Here is a 10,016-nt window from a genome sequence, read left to right on the forward strand (position 1 = left end):
CCAACACAAAACCATCAACCCTTCTCCATTTGCATATCCTGATTACTATATATGATTCCATTAATCATAACTTCTTTTCTAAAACTCTTCTTGCAAAACCCTCTGGTGGATTTTTTTTCCAAATTATACCTATTAAAACATATCAAAAGCAGGGCCAAAAATAATAAATCCATCACATGTTATAGTCTCTGCATGTAGACCCATTTTCTATGTCAAAAATCAGAAGTAAAACAGTAACCCTGCCTAGGGCATCTAATAACTTTCTCAAAATGACTCCAAATAAAACCAAACCAATTTTCAATCAACCCTATATGAGTCTAGTTTCTGGATTTATAAGCCATTAATTTTTCCAATTCATAAATCATTCTACAAGCACAAATCATTGTCTGCAACTTCAACAGAGATCCTTAAAAACCAGTCTTCATTAAAATGAACATAACTTATACATATCTAAATGAAAATGACTGAAACCAATTGGAAATGAAAGGTAGTTGAAATATCCTTCCAATGAATATAACTAGAGTTTCTGTTTCATCAAAACATGTCCGTACCAAACATTTAAATCCGACTTAAGTTGGGCATCCTCAAATTTGAAATAACCACTTTTACCAAAACTAGCATAGCTTCTTCATTTCTCAACATAATCACTCCAAACTAGACCAAATGAAAGCTTATTCATCCTACTTTAAATAAACTACACTTTTTACAACATTTCCAGGATTTACAGGTCTGTACAAGACTTGGAAACCACAATAATACAGTTAACACCAATCAAAACTGCAAGTTATGAAGATACCAATTGTTTCAAAATGATCTTCCTCTTCTCATTCATTCAAATCTGATTTGGAACGACCAATACAATGATTTTAAAGTGGTTGTGGTGGTTTACAACTTCCCAACCACCTTTTAAACCAACCCATTACATTCTTTTAACCCTTGTACATTTTTTAATGCTTCTTTAAGCACTCCCATTATAATGCAAATCTATTTTTTTCTAGTTTTTAATACATCACAATGCAAAGTTAAGCATTCTAACCATTTCTTTGACATGGTTATACGAAATTCGAAATGACTTAAATATTACAATATTATGAAATTCATCATAATGTATGAAGGGTCAAGATGCTTCCGCATCATACTCCTAGGCTTAAAAGATTTCCATGTCCCATGGAAATGTGCAGTGGAGAGTTCTATAAACAAATCTTTCGCTTCCTTGTCTTTATCACTGGGTCCATGCTTCTGCTGCATACACTCCCATCAATGGAGCAAACACTGGCTGCTAGCCATCACGCTTCATGCTGCTTCTTCATAGTACCTTATTGCCATCTTACCCACCCAAGATCCTGGAAGATGCAGACCACCCTTTGCTTAGTGGTTGCTCTCTTGCACCTTCTACCCAACCTTATCTTGGTGGAGACAATACCAAGATCCCGGCTTGAGATCTTCACATACGCAATCGCAACTGCGTCCTTCTTGCAGCTATGATGGATCCACATACCACCAGTTATATTTCTACCCACAAAAACACTAGATCTTTTGCTGGCTCTGATACCAATCTGATGTAAATATTATCAATAGAGTAAACCAATCAGTGGGATACATGTTTATCCCTTCAAAATTCATAAAATAATTTCATTATATCGAGGAATCTCACGAGGCAAAACAAAGCACTTTCCAACACAAAGTCATCAACCCTTCTCCATTTGCATATCCTGATTATTGTATCTGATTCCATTAATCATAACTTCTTTTCTAAAACTCTTCTTGCAAAACCCTCTGGTGGAATTTTTCCAAATTATACCTATTAAAACATATCCAAAGCTGGGCCAAAAATAATAAATCCATTACACATTATAGTCTCTACATGTAGACCCATTTTCTCTGTCATAAATCAGAAGTAAAACCGGTAACCCTGCCCGGGGCATCTAATAACTTCCTCAAAATGACTCCAAATAAAACCAAACAAATTTTCAATCAACCTTATACGAGTCTAGTTTCTGAATCTGTAAGCCATTAATTTTTCCAATTCTTAAATCATTCTACAAGTACAAATCAGTGTCTGCAACTTCAACGGAGATCCTTAAAAGCCAGTCTTTATTAAAATGAACATAACTTATACATATCTAAATGAAAACAACTCAAACCAATTGGAAATGAAAGCTAGTTCATATATCCTTCCAATGAATATAACTAGAGTTTTTGTTTCATCAAAATATGCCCGTTCCATACATTTAAATCCGACTATAGTTGGGCATTCTCAAATCTGAACTTTTACCAAAACTAGCATAACTTCTTCATTTCTCAACATAATCACTCCAAACCAGAACCAAACGAAAACTTATTCATCCTACTTTAATTAAACTACACTTTTTACAACATTTCTAGGCTTTACAAGTCCGTACAAGACCTGGAAACCACAATAAAACAGTTAACACCAATCAAAACTGCAAGTTATGAAGATACCAATTGTTTCAAAATGATCTTCCTCTTCTCATTCATTCAAATCTGATTTGGAACGACCAATACAATGATTTTAAAGTGGTTGTGGTGGTTTACAACTTCCCAACTACCTTTTAAACCAACCCATTACATTCTTTTAACCCTTGTACATTTTTCAGTGCTTCTTTAAGCACTCCCATTACAATGCAAATCTATTATTTTCTAGTTTTTAATACATCACAATGCAAAGTTAAGCATTTTAACCATTTCTTTGACATGGTTATAAGAAATTCTAAATGACTTAAATGTTACAATATTATGAAATTCATTATAATGTATGAAGGGTCAAGATACTCCTGCATCATATTGGATGGTAATCGTCATTTGATCCTAAGTGGTATTTGTGGACTAACGTGGGTGTTGTAGAAGCATCCCTAGATTGGTTTTGGTTTTGAATTCTATGGTATGTAGATTTAATTTCCATAGTAAATTCATTGATGGTGTTTTCAATTGTTAGTTATGAAATTTCCGTTCAACTAATTTTAACCGTTAATCTCATTCACATGAACGTAACTGATATAACTGTCATCCTATGAAAAGGAAGTAATAACTGTATTTCTTCATAAGTTAGTTGTTAGTTAAGATCCGAGTAAAGCAGTTGTTACAAGAGTGCATTTTGAAGTTGGAGTTTTATCCCCTGCTTCAGGGCTTGTTTAACCTTGGTTTATGTTGAGATCTGCCACATTTTAGCTTATAGGTAGGTTCCAATTTGAAATTCAAACACATTTTAATGTCTTTCAGAAACACACTAGGTATAGGGCACCTTTTCTTTATTTAATGCCTAGATCTGGTGCTATTTAAGGTCCATATGGGCCACACATTACTTGCAATAGCTTAGGTTTTAAATTCCCATGCTTGGTGTCACATTATAGGGCTTTATTTAATCCATATTTAGGCCCTAACTAACAACATTAAGTCCAGATGCTACATATTGAGGCTAATAGTTTAAAAATTTGAGTCCAGACTAATTAATGAGGCCACAAGTTTCATAAAAGATCAGATTTAAGTCCTGATTCAATTGAAATCAGGCTTGAGTTGATGCAAGGCCCACACAATATGTTTATAAGGCCTGCAATTCGAGTTTTGAGCCCAGATTTTTTAAATTTATGGTTCATGTCCCATATTAAGGTCTTAGTTAATATGATTTAGGCCTGATCCAACCTAGGCCCACACATCTCAGCTCAAGGGGCATTCGTTAAAATTTGACCCCTGCCTACATCAAAATTATACCTTTATCAGCCCAATCTGGCCCACACACGCTAGACTTTGGGCTTAACTCTTAAGTTTTAGGCGCATTCCTCTCTCCAGTTTTTATAAATAAGGGCTTGATCTGTTTTTCTGAGTTCATCAGTAGCAGTTTAGAGGCCTCCACCTCAAGTTTTGAGGCTATGTCTGCAAGTTTTTTGAACCCACATCTCATATATAGGTCTGGTCATTAAATTTAGGAATCCCCAAGCTTAGATGTTGGCCCTTGGGGACCAATGAAAGCCTCATTTTACCAAATTGTAGTCTGGTCCATAAGGACCATGCCCACACATTTCACAAAGGGCTGCATCATTAAATTTAGGCCTCCCCAAGCTACCGAATTGTAGCCTGGTTCATAAGGACAAGGCCCACACATTTCACAAAGGGCTGCATCTATTGTGCTATTGAAATGATTTTTAATAGGCTCAAGGCCCTTCAATCTTATCAATGAGGGATGTTACCCAGAGCTTTGAGCCATGCAGAGCGATTTTTTGGGCCCATCTTGCCTCGGACCAAACCATGCCTTGTCTTCTTCTGTTAAGCTTGAGATGAGGAGGTGCTTCCTCGACTTATGGTTTGAGATGGGAAGAGGTTTTATCCGTCTTTGTCTTGGTACAAAGAAGACTTTCATCTCCATTTACTAGGAAGGAAGAGGAGTCTCATCTCCATTTGTTAGGAATGACGACGAGTTTCAGCTCCATTTACTTGGAACGAAGAGGAATGTCATCTCCTTTAAATTTTTTGTACTTAGGCCAATTTACCTTTCCTTAGCTCAGGATTGTATATCAATTTCTAGCCAAAATTTTTTATCATACCTTGCTTTTATACTTAGACAAAATTTTGCAAAATTTTCTCCATTTTGACACTGCCAAATTTTCTCAAATTTTCCCAAATTTTGACACTCCGTAAAAAAATTGCCATTTTTGCTCAATTTTCCTGTTCAACGCTCAAGGAGGCTTCCTACATCCTGGATTGTTGCCAAACCCCTCTCTACTACCTAGACCTAGCAGCAAAAGAGGGGGTCCCCATTGGCAATGGGGTGATGATGTGAGAACCTCACAATAGAGAGTATGGATAGCAAGGATGCCTTGGGAAATACTCAAATGGCTCTTCCAGAAGGAGGAAACCAACTTGTTGTAATTGGACAATTTAGGGAGCCAGAAAATAGAGAAAGGGTGTAAGAACTAAAGTATGTGATTGAAGAGCTTGATCAAATCTAAGATGACTTTGATTTAGAGTAGTCCTGAATTTTCATGTTCGGATATGGGACAGTAGGAGGGTTGGTGTAAATTAGAAAGTGAGAACAATGTTTAGTCGGTTGAAAGTCCAATCAATTGAGATTCAGAAGCAAAAAGTTCTGTTATAGATTGTGAAAACTTACCGGCAATGATGGTCCCCTATTTGTGACAAGTTCTGATTTTGACTTTTGATAATCCACTCTTTGAGTGGGATGGTAAATTGACTCTTGTTTAGGAGGGTTGGTGTAAATTAGAAAATGAGAACAATGTTTAGTTGGTTGATAGTCCAACCAATTGAGATACAGAAGCAAAAAGTCCTGTTATAGATTGTGGAAACTTACCAGCAATGATAGTCCACTATTTGTGACGAGTTCTGATTTTGACTTTTGATAATCCACTCTTTGAGTGGGATGGTAAGTTGACTCTTGTTTAAGATGACACAATTGAGATGTGGGATCCAGATTTGGTGTGTGATTATGAGGTGGAACAAGTTGAGTTGCCAATTGTACCACCCAGATTGCGGAGGGTTTACTTCTTACAGCGAACTATGATGGATGGATCATGATTTGTTGGTTGACCTTGTGGGTATACCATAAGGAAACAAGCACTATTGTGGTCTACAACTTGATGGGGTGGATACCATTTATATTGAATCAACAAGCATCATCAAACACACTCTCGGTCAGTCCACACAGAAATCAGAGTAGCACAATAACATCATGGTGGAGTCACTATTTGGGTTGATATTTTTGTACAAGATCTTGTCAGTGGTTATTGGTGACTAATGATGACAAAAGAAGCATCCCATGGGAAGATGTGGACCTAAAATGTTGATGACTGATAATGCTGTTGTTTCCTCTTATTTTTAATCTTCATATGAGTCCATTTGAGTTCCTGCAAGCGGACTAGAGAGAATTACGAGAAATAACTTGGTATTTTATTGATTTAGTGACTTGGGAAGAAATTGCTCGCCGAGGGTATGGTAAAAAAATTCATTTTGGCCAATGTAATTCATTGCAGCAATTGTTATTCTTTACTGGGTGTGTATTTTGAAAAATCAGAGTTGCACAACTGCAGAGCTGGGCAATTACAGTCCAATCAGCTCGTTTTCAGGGCTAGTTTTGTGCCTCAGATGGAAAGAATGACAAGTTTGGGTGACTCCTTTTTCTGTGTTAGTTGGATGTTTGAACACCGAATAATTGTTACTGCTTATAATTTAGCTTGCGCTTATGTTTGGGATAGCAGATTAGACTTCAGTGCTATCTGGGAGTGTAAGGCGTTGGGAATGAGAGCTAATGTTGACTTTCTTGAGCTAACTCATATGGTGTTTCAGACTGTTTTTTTGAAGAGCATTTCTCCAAGGAGTTGTCAGTTTTTATAATTGTGATTGCTCTTCCCAATAGGATGGTGCTTTGAGTTGACTTGGTACCTTGAGGCAGTGATTGTTATTCTTTACAAGGGGTTTACTGTGAAAATCCAGAATTGCACAGCTGCAGAGCTGGCAATTCCAGTCAAATCAACTCATTTTCAGGGCTAGTTTTGTGCCACAGATGGAGAGAATGACAATTTTGGCTAACCAGTTCTGGTTTTGGTTGGATGTCCGAACACCCAATAATTGTTATTACTTATATTTAGCTTGCACTTATATTTGGGATAGCAGATTAGATTTCAGTGTTAGTTATTATGAGGGAGTGCAAGGCTTTGGGTGTGAGAGCTAATGTTGACTTTCTTGAGGTTACTCATATGGTGTCTCAGATTGTTTTTTCAAAGAGCATTTCTCTAAGGAGCTGTCTGAGTTTTTACAGTTTTAATTGCTCTCCTCATAGGTGGTATTTAGGAGGTCTCTTGTGCTGGTTCCCAATATGATAGTGCTTTGCGTTGATCTGGTATCTTGGGATTGCATATGGTTCCAGAATGGACCAGCCAGGTGATTTTGCTGAATAGAAACTTGGGGATGTCTCCCCCCCACGTCGTCCATTTTTGAAAATTTGGCAGGGATGTCCCGGAAACTTGGGTACGCCACCCAGAAAGAGGGGGATGACTGGAAGTCCTGGAGATGCCATAGTCGTCCCCCAAGTGTACTAGGGATGGCCGTTCATCCCCAATGTTTTGCACACAAAAAACGTCAAAAATTGAATAAAAAATTGCCAATTTATTTTGCCTTATGAGGGTTCAGTTTCTGGGCTCCACCTTCTTGCATGTTGTAAAAAGCCAAAAACATGGCTTATACTTGTATCTTCTCCATTCATTTTACATGCATAAAATCTTCAAGTTTTTTACTTGTACTTTCTCATTGACAGAAGCTGCAAGGTTAAGATAAATACAGGAAGGTCAAAATACAAATGCAGAAATGAATTCAATGATAGTAGATTTGGAGATGGGACAAGAATTAAGTGATAATCAATTTATACAAGGAAAAACAAATGACAAGCACAACATTAATATCAGACAATAATATACCTGGCTTTGCAGTCATGTTGGGCATCAGAGGCACTCATGAGCCAGAATAGATTCTTTTCAAACCTGCTTGTTCAGTACTTGCTGCTTCAAACAGAACCATTCTAAGTTCTTTTGTCCCGCTCTGCCTTCAGATGATTCTAATTCTGATGCAGAGTTTGCTGAATTAAAATAGGGGCAGCAGTGTGCTTTGTTTTTATGTATTTTGAATTTTTGATTTTTATGTTGAACATAAAACTATATAGAAGCACTTACCCTTTGGGTGTTTTGTTTATGTATATTAAACTTATTAGTTATTTACATATTTTTTGGATATTATATGAATATATTATATTGACAATAAACATTGAATTCTGATATCTTGATGTTTAAATGGCATGCTTTGTCCATATTTTCATATGAATGTCATGTATATTTGCAAGTTTCTCTATATTTTCCCTGTATTTTATTTAGTCGTCCCTTTTGCTGTCCCAAACCTTGGCAAAAAATATTTTTGTCCCAGAAACTTGTCCCCTTGTCCCCTGCTGTCCCAGTCCCAGAAACTCGGGGCACTATTGGGCTTAAGATATTTTGCTCCTATCAAAATGGAATATTTAACACTTGAGCACTGAGGGTATGGGACACCATACTAAAGTCTGGTATCAACTCCATACTAAAGTCTGGTATCAACTTTACCTTGAGGTTAGACCTAAGGAGATTAAACGTTGAGGTTGAGAGTCTGATACCTTGTTTGGGAGGTGTGGAGATTCTTAAACCAGGGGTGATAAAATCAAACCAAATGATTGACTTATGAGCAGGTTTGGAGAGGTCTGAAGCCTCTATATTGTATTCTGATTTCTTGATGTTTAAGTGGCATGCTTTATGCATATTTTCAAATGAATGTCATGTATATTTGCAAGTTTTTCTATATTTTTCCCTGTATTTTATTTACTCGTCCCTTTTGCTGTCCCAAACTTTGGCAAAAATGTTTTTATCTTGGAAACTTGTCCCCTTGTCCCTTGCTGTACCTGTCCCAGAAACTCGGGGCAACATTGGGTTTAAGATATTTTTCTCCTATCAAAATGGAATATTTAACACTTGAGCACTGAGGCTATGGGACACCATACCAAAGTCTGGTATGAACTTTACCTTGAGGTTGGACCATTAAGGAGATTAAATGTTGAGGTTGAGAGTCTGAGACCTTGTTTGGGAGGTGTGTAGATTCTTAAGCCAGGGGTGATAAAATCAAACCAAATGATTAACTTATGAGCAGATTTGGAGAGGTCTGAAGCCTCTATATTGGATTTGTTTGATTTTTGGAGCCTACTCTCTCAAACATAAACTTTGCAGTCAGGTTCAACACTTGAGGCGATTCAGTCACATTACTTTCAGATTGGGCCACTGCAATCAGAAGGGCAGACTGAAAGTTTATTCAACCCCAAAACGTGGATATTTGTACTAATGCCATCAGCTACTAAAGAGATTTAGCTTGGATGCTGGAAAATTCCAGTTGGCTGGGTCGTTGTCTGGTTTCTGTGCAATATGATATGGTCCAGCTATTTTGGTGACAGTTTTTAAGCCAGGAAATAAAGATTTACTTCCTTGTATTTCTGACTTTTTAAAGCAATATTTGGACAAGTTTATATTCAGATTCATAATAGCAAAAGTCAAATTTTTATTCAGATTTTAAGAGTTTTTTACAATCCTATTTTATATCTGCATGCACACGTAAATGTTGATTAAAATGTGGCAATTTTTAAACTTGCAACTAAATACAAACCTGCAGACTGTTCGATAAAAAGACTGAGAAAAAGTGCATGTTATGGGTGAAGATTGAAGGAGGGGTTATTATATTGGCACAAAAAAATAATTGGCAAAAGTACTGTTCTAAGTTCTAACCATTTCAAACTGAATCAATAAGTCCTGCAATAAACATTCCGTAAATGCAAGCAAACCATTTGAAACAATGCCTATTCATTGAATTGGGAAAGGACAAATTATTTTTATAGCAATCTGGGGTGGCCTCTTACGGGTTGTGTCCCGAATGTCAAACTTTTACCTTTTAACACGTTTCCATTTCCGACTTGCCCATTTATGACAGTTTACTGCCTTCGTAGAAAAACATTTATGGTGAACTTTTATTTTGTTTTCTTTACGATTTCATCAATTGTAAGTCTTGATCATTGTTCAATTTTCATATGGTTTTGTTGTGACCTTTTCACACATTGCCCCATTGCAAATAGAAACCCTCTTGTTTTGCTGTTGGCCTCGTCTTTTTGGCTTTCGTTCTTCGGAGATTTTAGCTCAATTCCCTAGGGTTCCCTGTGTTTTAAATGAGAATTGGTAAAATTGACCAAGTCAAGAAGAAAAGTGTTGCCCACTTGGCTCCTAGAATGGAAATATTGTGTTTATGAGAATTGATAATTGCAAGGAAACATGGAAAAAAATGGTCGTGTTGGAAATTTTTTCTTGCATGGAAGAAATCGCAAGGAAAGATGAAAAAATGGCTAAGTGTGATATTGCTATCAGGATTTCACTGTGTAGTTTTTGAGTCAAACTCATTGACCCATATATCATGAGTAGTGATTCACACATGAA

The sequence above is a fragment of the Cupressus sempervirens genome, chromosome 11 (assembly GCF_028749045.1).
Source record: "Cupressus sempervirens isolate cs-2001-9-10 chromosome 11, ASM2874904v1, whole genome shotgun sequence".
In the NCBI taxonomy this organism is placed as follows: domain Eukaryota; kingdom Viridiplantae; phylum Streptophyta; class Pinopsida; order Cupressales; family Cupressaceae; genus Cupressus; species Cupressus sempervirens.